At 47.7% G+C, this 23030-nt stretch overlaps 2 protein-coding genes across 3 annotated transcripts in view; one reads left to right on the plus strand and one right to left on the minus strand.

Moving 5' to 3' along the window:
* LOC133113712 (inactive phospholipase D5-like) overlaps positions 1 to 23030 on the plus strand; it is a 52597-nt gene that overhangs the window by 15483 nt on the left and 14084 nt on the right. The gene's annotated exons all lie outside the window — the stretch shown is intronic.
* The window catches only part of LOC133121737 (adenylosuccinate synthetase isozyme 2), a 296275-nt gene continuing 280703 nt past the window's right edge, over positions 7459 to 23030 (minus strand). For both annotated transcript variants that reach the window (XM_061231161.1, XM_061231162.1), the window contains one exon: positions 7459 to 7468. The gene's annotated coding sequence lies outside the window, so the exon portion shown is untranslated. The remainder of the gene's footprint in view (positions 7469 to 23030) is intronic.

The raw sequence follows: 23030 nt of genomic DNA on the forward strand, positions 1-23030 counted from the left end.
CCAAATTTTGGGAACCACTTAACAAGTCCCGTTATCTTTTAATTTAGTGCTCATAAAGTGTTCTGTTTCCCTGGCAGCAGAGTTTGGTCAGGCGATCGATGCTGCGGGGCATTATGGGATGTTGTGTGGGGCTAGCCTATCAGAGCCTGTTTAAGTGCCAGCCACAGGCCGCTCCAGTGCCTGCTGTTGCCACGGCACCCACTGGGCCTAATGGACCCGGTCACATGACCGGTCATTATCGGTGCGAGACTAACCTCCGCGGCGTCTCCTGGATTCCACACAAACACTCGATCTGCAGCAGAGAGCGTTTACTCCACACCATCCTGCAGCTCTCCATCCTGCTCCTGACAGGGAGCATGTCTCCCATCCGCAGAGTTACCGAGTGTTATAACAAACATTTCCTCTGGATTGGGTTTCTCTGTCTTTCAGCAATGTGACATCTGTGATGTTGTTCCATTAAATAATTTTATTTGCACTGCGGTTAGTTCTGGAATGAAGGAAAGGGGATAATGTGTCTGGTTGGCACAATCAGAGTGTCAACGAGACACTCTGTCTGTCTGAGCACATCTGTCTGAGCACATCTCTACTATAGTATAAACACGTATTACTGCTGGGTTAAGGGAAACGTTAATATACGTATACAGCCTGGTCATGTTCATAGTGCTGTAAGGTTATGAGCAGCCTGGTCAGGCTCATAGTGCTGTAAGGTTATGAGCAGCCTGGTCAGGCTCATAGTGCCGTAAGGTTATGAGCAGCCTGGTCAGGCTCATAGTGCCGTAAGGTTATGAGCAGCCTGGTCAGGCTCATAGTGCCGTAAGGTTATGAGCAGCCTGGTCAGGCTCATAGTGCCGTAAGGTTATGAGCAGCCTGGTCAGGCTCATAGTGCCGTAAGGTTATGAGCAGCCTGGTCAGGCTCATAGTGCCGTAAGGTTATGAGCAGCCTGGCCAGGCTCATAGTGCCGTAAGGTTATGAGCAGCCTGGTCAGGCTCATAGTGCCGTAAGGTTATGAGCAGCCTGGTCAGGCTCATAGTGCCGTAAGGTTATGAGCAGCCTGGTCAGTCTCATAGTGCTGTAAGGTTATGAGCAGCCTGGTCAGGCTCATAGTGCTGTAGGGGTAGGAGTGCAGATCTGGTTCAGGGTGGTCTGTCGGTCGTGATCTGCACAGACTGTAAATCTCATCAGCTTCATGTTCATTAAATGTGGATCCACCAGGATTTCTCAAGATTAGCCAATTAGTTTGAAGGAGAAAATGGCTTCACTTCAGACAGTCTGCAGATAATTATTCTCAAAGCTGTGGACATGGAAGAGATTAAGCAAAGTTAATGGCGCACCCTCTCTCCCTCCCTCTCTCCCTCTCTCTCTCCCTCCCTCTCTCCCTCTCTCTCTCCCTCCCTCTCTCCCTCTCTCTCTCCCTCCCTCTCTCTCTCCCCCTCTCTCTCTGTCTCACTCTCTCTCCCTCTCTCTCCCTCCCTCCCTTTCTCTCTCTCTAACATAAATGGCACTTGTTTATGTGTGTCTGTTTTGTTTTGATCTGACTGCTGAAATCAAAATGAGCTAAATGAGAATGCTGAATGAAATGAATGACAGTGTATTGGCATTGTGTTTCTCAAGACTATGATTTATCTGTTAATGTGAATGCTGCAGTATGTGTGTGTGTGTGTGTGTGTGTGTGTGTGAGTGTACGTGTGTGTGTGTGTGTGGGTGTGAGTGTGTGTGAGCATGTGTGTGCATGCGTGAGTCAGAGTGTGTGTGTGTGTGTGTATGTGTGTATGTGTGTGTGTGTGTGAGTGTGAGTGTGAGTGTGAGAGAGTGTTCAGGTGTGTGTTCTCGCTCTGTGGAGAGAACTGCATCTAATTCAGATCACGGAACCTTCGTCTATTTACCTGCCTATCTATCTTTCCCAGTGATGCGCGCGCGTGTGTATGTGTTTTAGCGTCTGCATAATGCAGTGTGCTTTTCTTTTTTTACTTTAAAAATACTTTTTTTTTGACATGTTGACACATTTTGACATATACTGTAGGCTTACAAAGGTTATAGGGGATTTTCACTTTGCGGTAGTCTCACCTTGAATTTCGAGGGTTCATTATCTTCTTGCTCCCCTGTGAATAACCATATGTATGAATGTCCTGTGCATCAGAATGACCTCGTACATGTAAAACCCGGCGGGTCAGTCAGGCTGGAGCTGTTTCTCATATGAAGCCGTGCGTTCGGCTGAAGGGCGGGTCAGTCAGGCTGGAGCTGTTTCTCCTATGAAGCCGTGCGTTCGGCTGAAGGGCGGGTCAGTCTGAGTCTGCAGGTCAGGGTTTCACGGCATCAGCATTGACCCGTAGGTGGCGCTGTGACGCTCTCAATCAAAACGCGTCCCCGGTGAGAGTGGGTTATTCTCAGGGTCCCGTGGCGTTTTTAGGAGGTCAGAGACGGGCAACGAGGCCGAGGCAGTGCACACAGGAAGCTGTGAGTCCTTCACCTTGGCGGTTTATCCCTAAATCTGTTTCCTCATATTGAAAAGGTCCGTACGCAGCTCTGTGTTCACCTGCGCCATACAGGTGTGGGACAGGTGAGGTTCTGTCCCGTGTGTGTGTTTAGGACGGGTACAGGAGCCCTCAGGTGAAAGGGCCCCCAGGTGAAAGGGCCCTCAGTGTGCTGTTCTCAGGGGCCAGGCAGTCCTCCTCTGCGACTGCACCACTGCGGCAGCTGTGCGTTCAGGGTTCAGGGTCTCTCCTGTATTCAGTGTGACTGCAGCACTGAAGGGCTTCACACACACTGTAGCCCCTTCTGTGGGTCTGCACCATCACTCTGTAAAAAACATTCTGGCTGTCTAGTTTGTATGAGCTCAACGGATAGAAAAATGAGGTAATTTATTTTAAAAGCATTTTCGATATGTGGTGTGCTTTTATGTCTGGTTGTCTTGAGCTAGAGTAGAGTGGAAAATACTTATGTAGTCTTTTTTGTTGTGAGTGTTTTATATTGAGTGCCATCTGTGTGTGTCTGTCTCTGTTTGTATGTGTGTGTTAGAGAGAGACTGAGAGAGGGAGAGAGAGAGAGAGAGAGAGAGAGAGAGAGACAGAGAGACAGACAGACAGAGAGAGGGGGCACATTAATTAATTAAACTTAATTATTAATTATAAAGGGCTACTCTTCTCTGACAGGAATGGCCAGCAGAGGCAGCTCTGTTCAGGCTGCTGGGTTCTGCCTGCTCTTCCTGTTCACTCCTGCAGGGGGCAGTGCAGTGTTATTCCTCAGAGCTGGGTTTGCATTGGCTGCTTCTGGAGTGGGAGAGGCAGAGCATCTCTCTCTTTCTCTCTCTCTCTCTCTGTCTCTCTCTCTCTCTCTCTCTCTCCTCCTCTCTCTCTCTCTCTCTCTCCCCTCCTCTCTCTCTCGCTCGTTCTGTCTCCCTCTCTCTTCCTCTCCCTCTCTTTCCTCCTCTCTCTCCTCCTCTCCCTCTCTCTCCTCCTGTCTCTCTCCCTCCCCCTCTCTCCTCCACTCTCTCTCCTCCTCTCCCTCTCTCTCCTCCACTCTCTCTCCTCCTCTCCCTCTCTCCCTCTCTCTCCCTCTCTCTCTCTCTCTCCTCCTCTCCCTCTCTCTCCTCCACTCTCTCTCCTCCTCTCCCTCTCTCCCTCTCTCTCCCTCTCTCTCTCTCCTCCTCTCTCTCTCCCTCTCTCTCTCTCTCTCTCTGGCGGGGAGCGGAGCCCACTGAGTGCGCTCAGTCAGATTGATGGCATCATGTCGGGGCTCCCGGCTTGCGGTCACACTTCCCGACACTCCGTACGGAATCCTCCCGGCGCTCCGAGCGTTCCTGAGTGTGGGGAGCGGCTCCCCCCTCCTGGTGTCCCAGGTGCCTAAAGGGGAACGGCGGGTCGATGCCGGGGCTGACGCAGGACCGTGCCATGAAGGTGAGCCCCGCTCCGCGTGGGAACGTTTCCGTTCTCCCGCTCCAAGCTCTTCCGTCTGGGGGGGGAACGTTCCGGGTTTTCCCGCTGGAAGTTGCCGTTGCCTTTTGCTGCTGAAGTTCTGCGCTGGCTTCTTTGAAGCATTTTCGTTCTGTTACGCCTGGGTGTTTAGCCGTCACGGTGCAGAACAGTTTAGACTACGAGGTTCTGGGTATTGTGAGAGATTGTGATTATGTATCTGTATATTTGTTTCCTTGCATTTAAAAAGGTCTGTACACAGCTCTGTGACGCGTTGGCTGTAAAGCGCATGTTCACCTGCGTCTGGAATGTACACAGGTACGTAGGAGAGTAAAAATGTTTGTGTTCCAGAAACTCTCAGAGGTGATTACCTGCTGCACTCGGGTTGGGTTTGGGGACCGGTACAGGAGTTGTTTATACAGGTGTGGGACAGGTGTGGGTTTGTCACTGCTCTCAGGTTGTCTGGTGCCTTTCTTCTGTGTGCTGATATTTTGATAGTTCAGGTCTCTTTGGTTACTGACAGTAACCAGGAGGCAGCATGTTTGTGACCCAGCTGCACTCCTGCTGTTGTCCACCTGAGCGAGACATTCTCCATCCGTATCCTCCACCTGAGACGTCCCCCCTCTTTCTCCGTCCGTAAGCAGCTTTACACACAGATATGGTCTGGGTCTGCCATATTATACATTCACACCGTCACATTTGCATTTCTGTTTATCTCGCTGCTGTAATTGCTTACCTTATCTATGTATAGTTTGACATGCCATGCTTACTGACTTGGCCTATTTACCCTGTGTACGAGACTTGGTATTCATGAGTGTAGACAAACTGAACCTGTCCTGTAGCTGCTCTAATGGCCTTCAGTGTGGACTCACTGTGGGTCGTGTGGATGGAAGTGTCTGCTGAACAGATGTAATGTTGTATGTTCCAGTGCACAGGTGTAAAATCAGTCCGCACTGTGCTGGTGTCGCTCCACTGAGATGAAAGCAGTGTGCTCAGTTTCCGCTGAGTACTGCAGGTTTGTAGCTGTTTTCCTTCAGTGATAATGATGAAAATAATATTAATAAACTGTATTTGTAAAGCACCTTTCATACCTAAAAAGCAAAGCATAGAGCTTCACATTTGGGGACAATAAAAAAACAATATTAAAAGAAGCGTAACGGGATACGGAATTGCTACTGTAGTAATTATACGGAAATTAAAATAGGGCGGAAACAAATAAATAAGAAGAAATTAAAGTCATAAAATTCAAGTAAAATGTGGATATTGGGCCTGGTGAACATGTGGTGGTGATATCTGTGGCAGTTTGGGGCGACACTCTGCTGAAAGATGAGGCTCCACACAGCACAAAATGTCCCGTAATGAGACTCAAGATCTTTCTTACCCCGTCGGCAAATCTTTAAATGAGTCAAACTGTCTTACAGTCGTGGTCAAAAAACATTTTAGAGCTAAGTGAACAGAAGCAAACCTGACCTCCAAATGCTACAACATTAAACATGACACATTATTTTTAATGAAAATAAAAAGCAATTTTGCTTTAAAATTTGCAGAAAGGTCTCATGTTTATGCCATTAAGAGTTCAGGTTTGCTTTCCATCACATTGTGATGGACATTTAAAGCAGGGATGCTCACCTTTACGCACCCCACTGTACCTCATCGCAATATTTCAAGTCTCAATATAAGTACTAAAATACTTGTTGAGACTGTATTATTTTTTGTGCAGCCAGCAGCAGTGGATAGTGAGTTATAATGAAGAGTTACCTGGCGCCAAATAACGTCGGGATTTTACTCTCTACGAAACCGGGGCGCCAATTAATGTAGTGTAGCAGTATAACGGCAAAAAGTAATCAGTCTCAAAATTACTGTTATCAGAAATATCGAACCACAAATTTAGTATTTTAATTAATAACTAAAATAACCAATATCAATGATTAAACATACCGATAACCTGAAGGTTGGAAGTTCTTTGAAAGACTGCTTTAACTCGGCTCTTATGTCTATGTGACGCCAAAACAGACACCGGGTTTAATAAAATATATTTATTAAATAAACGTACAAACACAGAACAGATGAACTAACGGGAAGTTAGTAGGGTATGTGTGTGTGTCCCTTGAACAAAGGAAAGGTAAAAGTGGGCGGTGTTAGTGTTAGCTGTGAGAAGACTACTTGCGTAGTTTACTCTATATACCGTATGCGCGAAAGACGGTGAATCAACGGCGTACATACACGACTAACAGAATACATTCAAATGACAAGACAAAGCAAATATAGAAACACAGATTCACAAGTTAAGACTAAACTAAACACTGCCTATGCCTGAATGTTTGTTGCCATACGCATCGTGGATCCAAAAGACGTGCTGTCCTTGTAGGAGCGGCGATGGTAATGTGAACTGTTCCCGTGGGATGCGCGTTGTCGTCTGGTCTGTTCGGTTCTGGAAGAAAATGTCCGCTGGTTCTTTTTCCGTGTGTAAAAGTTCGTTGCTGTTGTTCGTTTGTGAGCTGATGTCACGGTCCGCGTACACCAGTTTCCACTCACTATAGGCCACCAAGTTACCACGAGGTAAACTAGCATATTTTTCACCTTTTGGGCTTGTAAGGGGTGAATTTTCACTCACACTGAAGGAACCCCAGCAGAACCCAGTTTAAGTGTCTTGCTGAAGGGTACCATTCAAACTGTGGAACCCCGGGGTAAGATATGAAGCGCCCTGACCTCATTGTTGTCTGTGAGGAAGTGAGAGATGGCTTTAGTGGTGTGGGGGGTGGGGGCAGCCCGTAGCCCAGTGGCTCTGCCCAACACCGTCTGTGTGCCCAGTGGCTCTGCCTAACACCGTCTGTGTGCCCAGTGGCTCTGCCCAACACCGTCTGTGTGCCCAGTGGCTCTGCCCAACACCGTCTGTGTGCCCAGTTTCTCTGCCCAACACCGTCTGTGTCCTCTGTGTTAGCATCTCCTTTATTGTCCTCTTCAGTTTGATGGTGAAAAGCTAGTTGAAGGTTTCCCTAAACTATTCAAGGATCAGGCTTGTGCATGTGTGTTTCTGTGGCTTTGAAGGTCGTACATATTTCAGATATTTGCGAAAGAAAAAGTTCAGTAAAAGCTTTAAGAGCCCACCGCGCTGCGTAACCGGGTTTCTGAGCGCTTGATAACCTTGAGGTACCGTTACAGTGTAGTACTCACTCTTTCACGCTGCTCGCAGAAAGTATTATAAATTCTTTCTGCAAGCAGCGTTCTAAAAATGTTCCTGCTCCTTTTTTAGGTCAGCTCATCCTACAGGAAGTGAAATGTTAGTGACACTGTCTCTGCACTGCCGGCCCGAGAGCAGAGCCATGTCTGAGGTGTTAAGAGAAGTCATTAATATCGCCAGCACACAGAATCGCGTTACGTGAAGGAGATCAGGTTTTTTTTTATTCAGAAATGAAATTAACGGGCCCTTCCTCGCTCCTGATCGATTCCACTTGCACAATAACGCATTCATCCTGAGAGAAACTGGATCAGAACCTACAGAACTGCGTGTCAGCAATAACTGTTATGACTATCTGTCAGGAAGAGACAGTAGAATCTTAAATCAGATGATAAAGACTGAGTCTCTGTGTGGAAGGAGTTATGGATTATCATCATCTTCTTAGAAATGTTATATTATAGGATATTGTTGAAGCTGAGGTCATAAAATATTGTAAGCGCTGTAATATACAGGCACAAATCTACAGCGATACTCGAACCTGCGATAGTCACACCTGCGATAGTCAGACCTGCCGTACTCACACCTGCGATAGTCTCACCTGCGATAGTCTCACCTGTGATAGTCTCACCTGCGATAGTCTCACCTGTGATACTCAGACCTGTGATAGTCTCACCTGCGATAGTGATACTCAGACCTGTGATAGTCTCACCTGCGATAGTGATACTCAGACCTGTGATAGTCTCACCTGCGATAGTGATACTCAGACCTGCCCTTTGAGCTCAGTAGTGCTCCCGCTCTTCACTCCTCCCCCTCCAATCAGAGACTGGATCGCTGGCCAATCAGGGACAGTTATCCATCGATCAGTGTTACCTGTCAGGGAGAAAAGAACAGCAGTGCTCCAGCCCACGAGGGGCCTCTGTGGTGTGAGGAGGAGGAGGGGGAGGAGGAGGAGTGGGTGAAATAATTGAATGGGAGGAGGTGGTGTGGTGGGTCGTGTTCTTCAGAGTGGGGGTGTTTCATGTTCAGGAATCCAGGCACAGATTTGGAAGCCTGAGCTGTATCCTGTACCCTGTACCCTGTACCCTGTGCCATGTGCCCTGTGTTCTGTACCCTGTGCCCTGTGTTCTGTACCCTGTGCCCTGTGCTCTGTGCTCTGTGCCCTGTGCCCTGTGCTCTGTGCTGTGTGCTGTGGGCTCTGTGTTCTGTGCCCTGTGCTTGGTCCTCCAGCTCATTAGCCCGCGGTGCGGTTAGCGCCAGTGCGGTTAGCGCCAGTGCGGTTAGCCCGTGGTGTGGTTAGCGCTGGTGTGGTTAGCGCTGGTGTGGTTAGCGCTGGTGCGGTTAGCGCCGGTGTGGTTAGCGCTGGTGCGGTTAGCGCTGGTGTGATTAGCGCTGGTGTGGTTAGCGCCGGTGCGGTTAGCGCCGGTGTGGTTAGCGCTGGTGTGGTTAGCGCTGGTGCGGTTAGCGCTGGTGTGGTTAGCCCGCGGTGCGGTTAGCGCTGCTGCTTCCTGACGGGGACGTGTGAGAGTCGCACGGGGCTCTGTGAACCTGGATCAGCTCCAGCCCATCTATCCTCTCTGGGACATAAATTACAAGAGTTTCATTTTAAAACAAACAAGAGCCTCAACAATCTCATCTCCGCCAACTCCACTGCAGAGCTGGGGAAGCGGCATGGAGAGCTGAAGGTCAGCGAGAGGTAATTTAACCAGAGACGTTTGACAGGTTTCACCTGCGGGGCGAATGTGATCAAAGTGCTCCAGTGCAACCTTCAGAGACTGCCACAGCATTGAGGTGGAGGTAGAGCTGGCCATCCTTTCATGTGGGGTAATGTTTCCGTTGGGTAATGTTTCCGTTGGGTAATGTTTCTGTTGGGTAATGTTTCTGTTGGGTAATGTTTCTGTTGGCTGTGTTTTGTGCTTTTCTTGCGCTGCTGAAAACCCAGTTAAGGTGTGTGTGGTGTGAGTCTGTGAACAATGCATGTTCTGGGTAGTGCAGGGCCGCTGATGAACAGCTCAGAGGAGAGCTACAGTAGAGGGTATATGTGTGGTGTAACAGTTACAGAACTCATCTCGTACTGCAGAGGTTGCAGGTTTAACACACACTCACACACACCCTGCTCACACACACCCCATTAGACCCACTCATACACACACACCCTGCTCACACACACCCCATTCACACACACACACACACACACATCCACCCCGATAGACCCATTCACACACACCCTGCTCACACACACCCCATTCACACACACACACACACACACACACACACACACACACATCCACCCCGATAAACCCATTCACACACACCCTGCTCACACACTCCCCATCAGACTGAACCCCCTGTCCGCTTCACAGAGCAGGGAGGCGCTGATGTCACGGTGACTGTGGCCCGCAGGAGTTCAGTAACGATGCTAATGGCTGAATCAGGCCTCCGCTCGCCAACCTGCAGACATAAACACTAACACAACACCGGCACAGATGAATGAGAAACAGGTCAGACTGACTCTCTGTGTGGATTACTGCTGAAATGTGTCATGCGTGCTGCGGTAATGACTGCCTATGGCAGGAACTGAAGCACACTGTCGAATCGTTAGCGTATAACAGGCAGCAGTGATGGCTCCAAAATCCTGCCTTTTCGAAATAACCTGTGGGAGTAAAATCTGTCTGAGTCCGGCACTCTCTCCCCCCTCCTGTCCACCCCCCCAGGCGGGGAGGGAAAGCGGAGATTTGTCTTCGATCTGCGGAGGCCAGGCGGCTGCAGCTGTGAGCCTGATGGAGCCAGAATGGACTTATTGATCCAGGTGATCAATGAGACCCTCTCATTCCCGCCTAAAACCAGAGAAATAGAGTCAGAGCCTCTCGCTCGCCCGTCTTTCCCTCTGTCCGGAATTCCTGGAGATAATCTTCTTCCCTGGAAGACAGGTGGGAGAAGTAAGACTTCCTCTCAACTCTTAACCAGATCTGCCATATGCCATAGATTATAATGGCACTTATATAGTTATATATAGATATTGTTGTGTTGTTTTGTATTAGATATTGTATTGTTGTATTTGGGTTATTCTAGCTGCCAACTATGCTAGTTTGTAGGTTGATGTATTCTTCAAGGGTTCCGATTATATCTGTATGGTTACACTAGGACTCTGAACTGTACTGTCCTCTCAGGTCCTCTTCGCACTTGTACTTGTGTTTGATCTGCACTTCGTTGTACGTCGCTCTGGATGAGAGCATCGGCTAAATGCCTTGTAATGTAATGTAATGTAAAAAATCTAGGCTTATCGTCCATGTTTCAAAACATCAGCTTGATTCTCTTGGTGGCGTGTTCCCGGTACGAATAACACCACACCTACAGAACAAAATTCCTCCTTATTATAAAGTGGTGAGATCAATAATACAGCTATTTAACAATAAAAACCTATCGACAGATTAATAATGTGCCTTTTAAATCAACAATAAAACTGTTAAATCAACTGCAAGTCGTTATGACCAGTGACAAATAATCAATAGTTAAACAAGAGACAAACATATCAGAGAATCTGCTGGAGCAGAATGCTTTTGAACAGTGTGATCTGTTTCTTGGCCCGTCTTGGTTTGGAGTTAGCCCTTAGAGTGCACATACGCCGTGTAACAACAGCGATGTGGAGTTAGCCCTTAGAGTGCACATACGCCGTGTAACAACAGCGATGTGGAGTTAGCCCTTAGAGTGCACATACGCCGTGTAACAACAGCGATGTGGAGTTAGCCCTTAGAGTGCACAGACGCCGTGTAGCGACAGCGATGTGGAGTTAGCCCTTAGAGTGCACATACGCCGTGTAACAACAGCGATGTGGAGTTAGCCCTTAGAGTGCACAGACGCCGTGTAACAACAGCGATGTGGAGTTAGCCCTTAGAGTGCACAGACGCCGTGTAACAACAGCGATGTGTTTCCCAGTGAGCTGGACGGGCTGTGATATGACGCGTGTGTGATGAAGCAGTCTGTGTTCGGGTGGGAGAGAGTGAGGGTTGCTCAGGCCCAGGTTTTTCCCATAGATAAAATGCTCATCTGTCTCCTCAATTAATTACTATGTAATAAGGTGGTAATACGACGGTATTTACACATCATACTTAAGCCAGTCCATTTTTAATTTACGTCAGTAAACGTTGTCGGTAAGTTTCTCTTCAGCGCAGTGTTGCTGATCCTGTTTTTGATGTATTCTGTGTGTTCGGCGCGGGCGCGATCAGGAGAGAGATGCTCTGTCAGAGCGGAGGCTTCGCTGACGTGTTCCTCTGACACGTCTGATGTGCCATCAGCAGGACACGGTCAGTGTGAATGACAGAGCGTTCCCTAACAGACCCAGCTCTGCGCCCAGCTCCACGCTCCTGTGCGGGGTGCAGTGGGCCAGCTCCTGTGTGGGGTGCAGTAGGCCAGCTCCACGCTCCTGTGTGGGGGTGCAGTAGGCCAGCTCCACGCTCCTGTGTGGGGGTGCAGTGGGCCAGCTCCACGCTCCTGTGTGGGGTGCAGTAGGCCAGCTCCAGAGTCCTGTGTGGGGTGCAGTAGGCCAGCTCCACACTCCTGTGTGGGGTGCAGTAGGCCAGCTCCACACTCCTGTGTGAGGTGCAGTAGGCCAGCTCCACGCTCCTGTGTGGGGTGCAGTGGGGGCTCTGTGTGGGAGAGCTACTGCAGAAACGTGTCCCTGTGATTCCACAGCACGGCCAGTTCACCACAGATACTGACCGAGTGGTGGTTATGGGATCTTTGATTGGTGCAGAAAGAGTTTGAATGTTGTTTGGTGATCTCTGATTGGTGCAGAAATAGTTTGAATTTTGGTTGGTGATCTCCGATTGGTGCAGAAGGAATTTTACAGGGCTGACCACTGCTGTGTGTGAACTCAGATGAAACACTAACATCACAGTGAGGAGACATCCCTCCATTGTCCAACCTGCTCATTCTCCGTCAGGGTCCCGGGTGGTCAGAGCATATCCCAGCATGCACTGGGTGATAATACCGGCTGGCATAACTCCTGGACAGATCACCAATCCATCACAGAGCTCACATCCCTCTCTCACACACTCACACTCTCACACACACTCACACGCTCACACACTCACACACTTATACACACACACTCATACACACACTCACACACTCACACACTTATACACACACTCACACTCACACTCACACACTCACGCACTCACACACACACTCACAAACTCATAACTACGGGCAATTTAGAGTCTCTGAATAGACCTAACCTGCATGCGTTTGGGCCGTGGGTGAGGAGGCGATGGTTTGAAACATTAGAGTCTGTACACTGAGCGATGAGGTTCTCAGAGCAGACCTGCATAATGAGCAACACTGACACGCAGAATTCAGGGACATCTTTGCCAGTTTAAAAAAAGAGATCCCGTCCTGCAGTACCGGCCTGGCCTCCTGTCCAGTTCCTGTCAGTGTACAGAACACAGGAACTCTTTTTGCTGAAGAGGGGGAAAGTTTCCCTGGGTAAAGATGTCACAGAGGTGCTTTTTTCCGCCGCTGATGAAATGCTAGCTGTGGTGTGGGGGAGGCATTGTGTTCTCAATGAATGTGGCGGTGCTGCATTGTAGAATTGCCTTTTTTATTGGTGGAACAATGAAAAGCGTCTGATTGAAAAGCGTGGCCCTGGAGGGGAAGCGTTTCCCCGGCCGCTGTGGGGAACATCCGTCTCCGCTCAATTTCAGCGGCGTTCCGACGGCGTTCCGATCCGCGCTGGGATCAGAGCAGCGATCCGTCATCCCTCTCCCCCAGAGCCCCCCGCCCGGTCCAGTGAATCACACGCCGTCCCGGACAACACGGACAACTGCATTTAATACGTCCTGGACAACACGGAAAACCGTGTTTCATACAGGGAGCGCCTCGGCACAAATAATGTAAACAATATTTCTGGAATGCTGGTTGATATCCCCTCTTTGGTGCTGGACTATGGAGGAACGATACCACATCACCGCTAGGTTGTCTCGTTCCGCTGCTGCAGTTCTGCAGTTAGAGAAGCTCCAGTGTGTCCCACACCGATTGGCTGGTGAGGTTGGCCTCTGTGGCACTGGGGGAGTGGGGATGGGGTGGGGGGTCAGGACCCTGAACCTCAGGTTATGAGTCGACCTCTCAGTTTAAAGACGTCGGGGTCAGAGTTGTGTGCGGTAGTTTGAGTAAGGTTGTGTGTGCTCCAGGGTAAGAACAGGGTTTAGGGTGAGTCTTCGTATCTTCCCTGGGTTTATTGGCGTTACTGTTGACTGGCCCTCGTAATCACTGCTGGCTTGTGTTCCAGCCCTCTTGTCAAAAGAAATATTCATTAAAACATAAGTTCACCGACCCTGGAGTGTGCTGTTGGGTCCCATGATCTGTGACCGAGGAATCTGGCCGTTCTAACACAAGATAAACGCACAAGGAAAAACCCTGTGTCTCTCAGCCAGGCATAATGCTCTGGAGCGAAGCCTGCTAACGATCTGTACGGAGCACAAACACAAAGCCACGGCTCTCTGCTGTCCCATCGACAGCCCTCCGCCCCGCGGATCGTTACTGCGCTGAGCTGTGAGCTGTTAGCAGAAGAGCCGCTTCCTGTCCGGGGCTTCATCAGCCTATCCTCCTCCACAGGGAGCCTACGGAGCGCGGGGAAGGTGTACAACACGGCGGGGCGTGATCGCGCAAAATAAGATGATTGCTATTCTTTCTTAAAACAATTTTACACTTAAAAGGATTAACCTTTGGTTCATAGAATTTTAGTACTTCTGAAATAGACCCAAAAATAAATTTGAAAACTAGCTGACATTAAAGAGAAGAATGGAACACTGTTCACAGTAATGTAACATGGATTGACATTGACTAATGTTGTCGTTAACTAAATAACAACTGCAAAGTTAATCTGTTCAGCTTGGTTTATGTATTTGTACATAATTAATTCACATTAGTACCTACATTAGTTAATCGCAATTCATATTGGAATGAAAAAAAAAAAGTCTTTGTTAATGGTTAACTACATGAATATTCACACATTAGCAAACCACATGATAAACTTACCAATGTATTAGTTAGTAGTACACAAATACAGTAACTAAGTAAATTATAATTTCATGCTTGCTGAATGTATTTGTACATCATTAATTGATGTCAACGTCAACATTAGTTTATGCCAATTGATGACCCTTACTGTAAAGTGTACAGGAGATATTAGTGCTGTGTGAGACTGAAACAGTGTCTGTAACCTCAGCCTGGTGGGAAGGCTCCTGTGTAAATCCACTCTGTCTCATAAAGGCTGACGGTTAGCAGACTCCTGATTAATTACTCTGTTCATTCAGACAGAAGCTTTTTAAGAACGGAAAATGTGCGCTCTCGTTCCCAAACATCCTCACATCCGTCCCTCCGCCAGGACGATGACAACGTCAAACAGACCTGTGAGAACTCCCTCAGTGTGTGAGCATACACAGAAACAGGCTCTCTCTCTCGCTCTCTCTCTCTCGCTCTCTCGCTCTCTCTCTCTCGCTCTCTCTCTCTCTCTCTCCCTCTGTGTGTGAGCATACACAGAAACAGGCTCTCTCTCTCGCTCTCTCTCTCTCGCTCTCTCGCTCTCTCTCTCTCGCTCTCTCTCTCTCTCTCTCCCTCTGTGTGTGAGCATACGCAGAAACAGGCTCTCTCTCGCTCTCTCTCTCTCTCTGTGTGTGAGCATACGCAGAAACAGGCTCTCTCTCGCTCTCTCTCTCTCTCTCTCTGTGTGTGAGCATACGCAGAAACAGGCTCTCTCTCGCTCTCTCTCTCTCTCTCTCTGTGTGTGAGCATACGCAGAAACAGGCTCTCTCTCTCTCTCTCTCGCTCTCTCTCGCTCTCTCTCTCGCTCTCTCTCTCTCTCGCTCTCTCTCTCTCTCTCTCCGTGTGTGAGCATACGCAGAAACAGGCTCTCTCTCTCTCCCTCCCTCTTCCTCTCTCTCTCTCATGGTGGATTGGCGGTCTCTCTCTGGCAGAACTGCGTGTGCTCGCCTCCATGGCGATGCTCTGGGGGAACATTCTAGCGTAAGGGTGAGAGAGACTCAGGGCGGGATTTGTTCAGGACGGGCAAAGTGCTCTCCTGCTCTCTCTGACAGAGGAACATTTCCCAGCCCTCATTTTTGGGACCTCTGTGTGTGCCGAGGGGAGGGGTGATGGAAGAGGCATCTGAATGTAGCGCAAGTGGCCATTTTATTACTGTAGTTACCCTCCTCCACTCAGACAGCTCTCCCACCCCACCACACCACCACTCCAACCCCTCCACTCACGCCCACTCAGAAACACCCCACTCAAACCCCCCCCCTGTCAGGGGGCTGCTGTGGGGCTTGTGATTGGTTGTAATCTCGCGTCACTGAGTCGGCCTGGCCCGGTGGTTTCCCAGCAGTGTGAAACGCTGTCTCATTACTGGCTGACTGATCTGCACACGCCGGGAACAGCTCCTCTACGTGATTCAGCGCCCGGTGGTGACGGGAACAGCTCCTCTACGTGAGTCAGCGCGGCAGCTGGACTCCGCTCTGCGTTAGAGCGCCGAACACAGCGCGTACAGCGCGGTTATTCAGGCCGTGAATTTCCCCGACAGCGGGAATCTTTCTGTACAGCGGGAATCTTCAGAACGCAGTCTGCCGGGTTTCTGTACAGCGGGAATCTTCAGAACGCAGTCTGCCGGGTTTCTGTACAGCGGGAATCTTCAGAACGCAGTCTGCTGGGTTTCTGTACAGCGCGAATCTTCAGAACGCAGTCTGCCGGGCTTCTGTACCGCGGAAATCTTCAGTGAGTTGGGTTTCTGTACCGCGGAAATCTTCAGTAGGCCAGGTTTCTGTATGGCGGGAATCTTCTGACACGTAACGGAGAAGTCATTTGCGGCGGTGACTCACGTGTTCCCAGTTTGTTCAGAAAATCAAAGAGCTGTCAGAGAAATAAGATCAATACCTGCCTGAGGGCCCCTCCCCTGCCGCATCAGAAGAGCGCTTGATTTCGTCTCGCGGCTTATTAGTGTGCTTTTATCAGTCATAAAAAGCTTCATTTACCATATTTCTCAGCTCATGACTCATAACCCTTGCAATTTCAGTGGGCAACAACTTCAGAGCCTTCAAAAGTATGTCTCAAGACATGTTGACAAAATTAAATGGATAGGGAAGATGCAAAGATGAAAAATATAATGAATTTCAGTTGTTAAATTCCATCTTTGTCTGAATGATGGAGACAGGCTTACACGCTCTCAAAACATTTTTCCATTATCCCGGCACTTCCTGAACATTTTCTGAAAATTATAATTCACCTTTCGTTTATGGACACACTTTGTGGCATTTCATGGAAATATGACCTTTTAAGGTGAAAGGTGAAAGGTCATTCCGGTACCTCAGCCCTGATTGGTGGTTTAGAGTGTTGTTTAGCGTCTTCCTGCAGTGTGAGAGAATAAACGCAGTCATGCCGGTCTCTGAGGATCCTGTCTTTGTGTGGCAAAATGACTCACTGCTGTTTCCACTGTAAGCCGCACTCTCAAATTTCCCCTGGGCAAATAGTTTTGCAGCATTTTGGATTTTGACAAAAGCCGCACAAGTTAGCTTGTATGCCATATTTTCAGTGACATGAAATAGAATGGGCAATGTTACCGTTGCATGCCACATTTTTTAAAAAGCACAAAGTTGTGAGTGCCTCTTTAAAAAAACATATAGTAGCGAGACATAAACATGTTCTTTGAAGCCTGCTGACCAAACGGAACAGAACACATGCAAACTGAGCCCTGGGAGGAACACTACATGAGCCGATGCATCCCCACTAGACACACACGCTTCATCCATCCATCAGTCTGTTATCTAACTCTCTTATACCTTGTCAGGTCATGGGGGTGGGGGTGGCAGCTGCAGCCTATCCCAGCATGCATTGGTTGAGAGGCAGGAATGCACCCTGGACGGGTCGCCAGTCCATCACAGGGCACACACACCATTCACTCACGCATCAGACTCAATCCATCACAGGGCACACACACCATTCACTCACGCAGACAAGCCTACTGGCAGTCTCTGATTGCACCACCACTGCACCCCCACTCCCCCCACAAGCTTTATTTATTTTTGTGTTTTTTGTGTGTATTTTGTCTGTAAGTTATCCTCATATTACTGTATCCTCATATTACTGTATTACATATTACTGTATCCTCATTACAGTAATGACCCTCTGTTCATTCAAGCCTGTCTTCAGCGGGGCCCCTGGGGGCGGCGGGGCGGCGCGTCTGTGTTTCTGCGCCTCTGTTTTCATAAACGCAGTTAATAACCTCCTCACTCAGCCTCGCCACATAAACCAGGGGTTATAGCGCTGCCCCGGTGACTGCTGGGAGAATCAGGCACTGACGCCGTCTCCACCCAGAGGATGCTGGGATACCTGAGCGGGGCACGTCTCCTAATCAGGTTTAACACAGGCGTGCTGGAGTACCGACATGTTACTCCATCTGATTGGCTGTGGTTCACAGGGTCTGATCTGATTGGCTGTGGTTTATATGGTCTGATGTAATTGGCTGTGGTTTACAGGATCTGATCTAATTGGCTGTGGTTTGCAGGGTCTGATTGGCTGTGGCTTACTGGGTCTGATCTGATTGGCTGTGGTTTGCAGGGTTTGATTGGCTGTGGTTTGCAGGGTTTGATTGGCTGCACAGCAAATTGTTTTAATCTAGTTTTAGTCTAGACTTAAAATATTATTTCCTCTTGTAATAAGATTGAAATATTGCCCATGAAGACATTTTGACAGTGGAATAAGAACAATTCACTTCAAGCAAATTGTAACTTACTATATACTGTAATGTTTTCTACTTGAGAGAAAAAATAAAATCTTAAGTCTCATTACAAGACTAAAAATACTTGTTAAGACTTGTTATGACTGCAGTGTGTGTTTTGCATGGTAAATCATACCATGCAAAACACACACTGCAGTGTGGCTGTTTCTCAGAGTTGAGTTATGTTTTTCTCTGGGTCAGACTGGGTGTTATGGCACTAATGTTGTTCCACAAGCAAAAATGTATCTGTGACATTCTAATGAAAACATACCTTGTGAAATTACTGAAACGTAAATGTGATATTAATCAAAGAACAAAGATAATTCTGGCGTAGCTCCAGCAGATTGTGTGACCGAATAAGTGTGGATAAAATCTACATCAAACGGTCCCTTTCACTGGTCTAATGGGAATGTTATTTTACAAGGAGTAACATGACTGAGTGGCTACTCTTTCAGAGATACTGCTAGGCCAGATATATAAAACAACGCATTTGGACTTTTGAATTCGGCCCACATAATGTCCCCAATTTACCCTCCTCAGCCGGGCCTATTAAAGAAGATGGCTGTGACAAGTGACTGTGCCTTCGTACAAGTGTGCGTGTGTGTGCGTGCGTGCTTGTGTGTGTGTGTGTGTGTGCGTGTGTGTGTGCTTGTGTGTGTGTGTGTTTGTGTGTGCGTGCTTGTGTATGTGCGTGTGTGCGTGTTTGTGTGTGTATGTGTGTGTGTGTGTGTGTGTGTGCGTGCTTGTGTGTGTGTGCGTGCGTGCGTGCGTGCGTGCGTGCGTGTGTGTGTGTGTGTGTGTGTGTGCAACATTTGGTGGTAACCAAACAAAAGAAAGAACCAAGGATATTTATGGTTGTTTTACATATAGCTGAGTCATACATGACAGGTGGGTATTTAGGCTAATTGCAGGCTAACATACAGTATATTAGTCATCACACCAGTGGTTTGATAAGGGGGTGGGGATTTGAGTGTGTGTATGTGGAGGGGTGTGTTGTTCGAAGTTGGTCGGTTTTGACCTTGAAACTTTTAAAATACTTCTTATGAATATTTTTATAGTCATATTGATGTGCTTGTTGATTTAAGGCTCTGCTCATGGAATCCAATGAAACTGTAATTTCTCACAGTTCTATTTTAACACAGGCCTTTAGCTGCGTCCCTGGAGTATTTAAAAGTTAAACTCCTGTAGGTTGTTCAGCTGTCGGTGTTCTGTTTCTATAATGAGAAAGAAAACTAATTTAGGAGCCGCCAGGTATTGTCCTCAGCTCCCTCTTGGTAAGACGTCTGGCTGTTAGTAATTAGTTGGGGTTTGGACGCCTTAAGTGTGTTTCTTCATTATGTGGGCGTGCACAGTCGAGCTCTAGCTTTCTAAAACGAGTGCTCTGTCATCTGCTGCGCGAAGTAAAAAACTGCTGATTCCTCACCTCCGATTCTCCTTCCAGGGACTTTATTAAAAGCGATCGCTCTTTTTCGCGCCTCCTTGCATGTTCGCTCGTTAGGTTTGGCTACGGTCCTTTACCTCCAGCGGAAACTTTGCTGCTGAACAAACAACTCGGGACACTGTGAACGATGGTGGTCGACAAGCGATTCAATTATTTTTTCATTATTTTCAGATGCCTGTAGGCTACCTTACAAAGGAGTGCAATTTGGGAATGATCAAATGTTATACTTAGGCCTACTTGTGCTAATACAAGTGATATTTGCGGAGGATGAATCGTGTTGTGCTAAAGATCGAATTTAGAAGCTTTGCACAGAGTTGATGAATGGGTCCCCATGTATCTCTCTAATCGCATGTCCGTTATTGATGGAGGCATCAAACAGAATTGCATTGTGGGGTATTTAAATGTTTGTCTCTGGATAAGATTGCAGGTATAATTGCATTTGATAAATACCCCACAGTTCTGGCTGTGACTACACACGCAGAAATGTAACTGTGAGACAAACATAATTCACAAGCAATGCCGTCTCTTATGAATGAGCGGTATCTCAGCCCAGGCAGCGGGCAGAATGTAAATTATTTCAGCACGTCTGTTGCCAACTCTACTCTGGATTTCTGCCTTTTGTAAATCAATACCACAGTGGGGTAATTAACATAGCGATTATAAATTCATTACCATACCCAGGAGGAAAGCACGGTATTTACTTTTCCAATACGTCGTGGCAAGAAAATCGTTGGCACCGACGCTGCTGCTCACGCACGCGCTGCATCTCCGCGCTCCACGACTGCAGCGGGCTGCGCTGCTTCCACTCTTTCACTGCTTGCGTTGGTTTTAAGGTGTTTTGAAAGTTGGCCAGCGAAGTGGCATCTGTAACGCGACATTTGGTCCGTTTTCTATTTTATGAAAGTTGAAACCTTAAAGTGGCAGCTGCGCGCGCGTGTTTTTTTTGGGTCATACACATACACAGACGCAGCGCGTATCAGTGCTACCTGCATACACAGACGCAGCGCGTATCAGTGCTACCTGCGTACAGATAAACTCAGAGATGCTCAGGTCTGGCCCTCAGGGTCAGCAGTGCTACTTGATCTCTTTTCTACCTTGGAGGTTTATTCTAACGATATAAGATTTTATTCCTGTTTTCTTTTCCGCTACGGTTTTATCTGTTGTTTTTTTGGTGTAATATTGAAATAAAACATAGAATTGCTCACACAGAAAAAGTAAATAAAATAAAAAAGCTCGCCTTTGTAAATAAGATCGCGGTTCACACCGAACTCGGCCAGAGTCAGAGATCATATAATGAGCCAGAGATCATATAATGAGCCAGAGATCATATAATGAGTCAGAGATCATATAATGAGCCAGAGATCATATAATGAGTCAGAGATCATATAATGAGCCAGAGATCATATAATGAGCCAGAGATCATATAATGAGTCAGAGATCATATAATGCAGGTACTGAGAGGCTGTTCTTCTCATTTGATTGTAGTTGCCTTCAGTCAGTTTTATGCTTGAGGTAATAATGGATTTAGTCCTAAAATGAGAGAGGTCTCATTTTAGGAAAGGTCTCGTTGTGCTTCAGGGGGAATTAACGAAGGAACATTATTCACTCTTCACAGATAATTAAGGCAATTAATATGTTTCGGTAATGAACAGATTGAGACGCTGTGTGTGGGGGAGCCTCGTTTACGGGAGGCGTGTGCACATTTGGACTTAAAAAGAGCGGACTGGCGTTGAGTTTTATTGTCTAGATATTGTCATTGTATGTATTCTAGACCATGTATACAAACCACTATATTGGGCCTGTGCTCTCGACGGTAATGTTTGTCCTAATGTAAGAAGGCAGTGAATGGAAATTATCGATGGTCCTATCTACGCTCCAACAGTATCTATGTTTCTGTACCCCGAGATCAGCCTCTGGATGAGAGTGGCAGAGCTCAGGGCTTGTTGATCTGTTTATGGTGTGTGACCACACATGCAGGGGTGGAGCTTGTTGATCTGTTTATGGTGTGTGACCACACCCGCAGGGTGGAGCTTGTTGATCTGTTTATGGTGTATGACCACACCAGCAGGGTGGAGCTTGTTGATCTGTTTATGGTGTGTGACCACACCCGCAGGGTGGAGCTTGTTGATCTGTTTATGGTGTATGACCACACCAGCAGGGTGGAGCTTGTTGATCTGTTTATGGTGTGTGACCACACACGCAGGGTGGGGCTTGTTGATCTGTTTATGGTGTGTGACCACACCAGCAGGGTGGAGCTTGTTGATCTGTTTATGGTGTGTGACCACACCAGCAGGGTAGAGCTTGTTGATCTGTTTATGGTGTGTGACCACACACGCAGGGTGGGGCTTGTTGATCTGTTTATGGTGTGTGACCACACCAGCAGGGTGGGGCTTGTTGATCTGTTTATGGTGTGTGACCACACCAGCAGGGTGGGGCTTGTTGATCTGTTTATGGTGTGTGACCACACCAGCAGGGTGGAGCTTGTTGATCTGTTTATGGTGTGTGACCACACCCGCAGGGGTGGAGCTTGTTGCTGTATAAACACACACCACAGCCCCACTGCTAGATACTCACAAGTGGAGAAATATATAACACAGGCTGTAGGCCTAATCTCAGTTTGTTGAACAGGAGATATGAACGATTACTCACATAATTTTCTGCTTATTGTATTGTTCAGTATTACCCCATACGTACTCACCCTAAGGAGAGGATTTAGTTTAATGGGGTTGTCATTCTCAGATCTTTATCCAGCTGATGCTGGGATGTTATTGAGTGACTAAAATCAAATGGTTGATGGATGAATCTGCATGCTCCATATTTATGTTTTTGCATATGGTATTTCATATTTACACATGTTTCTGTGTATAACACTTGCTTTTATTCATATTTACACATGTTTGTGTGTATAACACGTGCACATGTTGCTTTTCCATCACATATACGTGTGTTTTTGTGTTTCTTAGTTAGAGTTGCTCCTATGCGTCTTCACAGCAGACTGTCCCAAAGTCGCTTCACAGGGTAACAGAAGGTAGGAGAAATACCCAGATAGCATGTGAGGTAAAGGACTCCCTTCGGGGAGAAAAACCGAAAAACAGTGGCGAAAAAATGGAGCAACGGCACAAACTCATAATCCTGTCAGACTCCTAATAACCAGCGTGTTCAGCACCGCAGCCCCAACCTGTGGGCCATGATTCCTGAGACACTGAGACGTGTGGACTCTGGGGAAACAGCACAACGACGCTCGATTGTTCATCAGTCCAACTTCTGCTCTGAGAAATGTGGCCTGGATTCTCCCCTCCCTCTCTCTCTCTCCCTCTCCCTCCCTCCCTCTCCCCCTCTCCCTCTCTCTCTCCCTCTAAAGCGTGTCTCTCAGGCGCCCCTCCCTCTCTGTGACCCTCACACCGTTTCTCTTAGTTACCGGCGGCCCAGGGGATATTGATCAGGCCATTCCGCTGCCCTGCTGTTATTTGTGTTTTCCTCTGAACTTACAGCACTTAAATACGGCTCATGTACTATAACAGAATAAATCTGTCCTTTAGTAATATCAAACTGTCTTTTAATAATGCTTTTGGATTGGGAGATGTGTGAAATGAATGCAGTGTACGTGTTGAGTTATCTGCCAGATCAGTAGAGGTTTCTGGGCAATGTAGTCGATCTGCCCCTGGCCAGCCCTGGGATAAGGGTGGGTCTGGGTAATGCAGTTGATCAGCCCTGGGATCAGGGTGGGTCTGGGTAAT

Source organism: Conger conger, chromosome 2 (assembly GCF_963514075.1).
Source record: "Conger conger chromosome 2, fConCon1.1, whole genome shotgun sequence".
Classification (NCBI taxonomy): domain Eukaryota; kingdom Metazoa; phylum Chordata; class Actinopteri; order Anguilliformes; family Congridae; genus Conger; species Conger conger.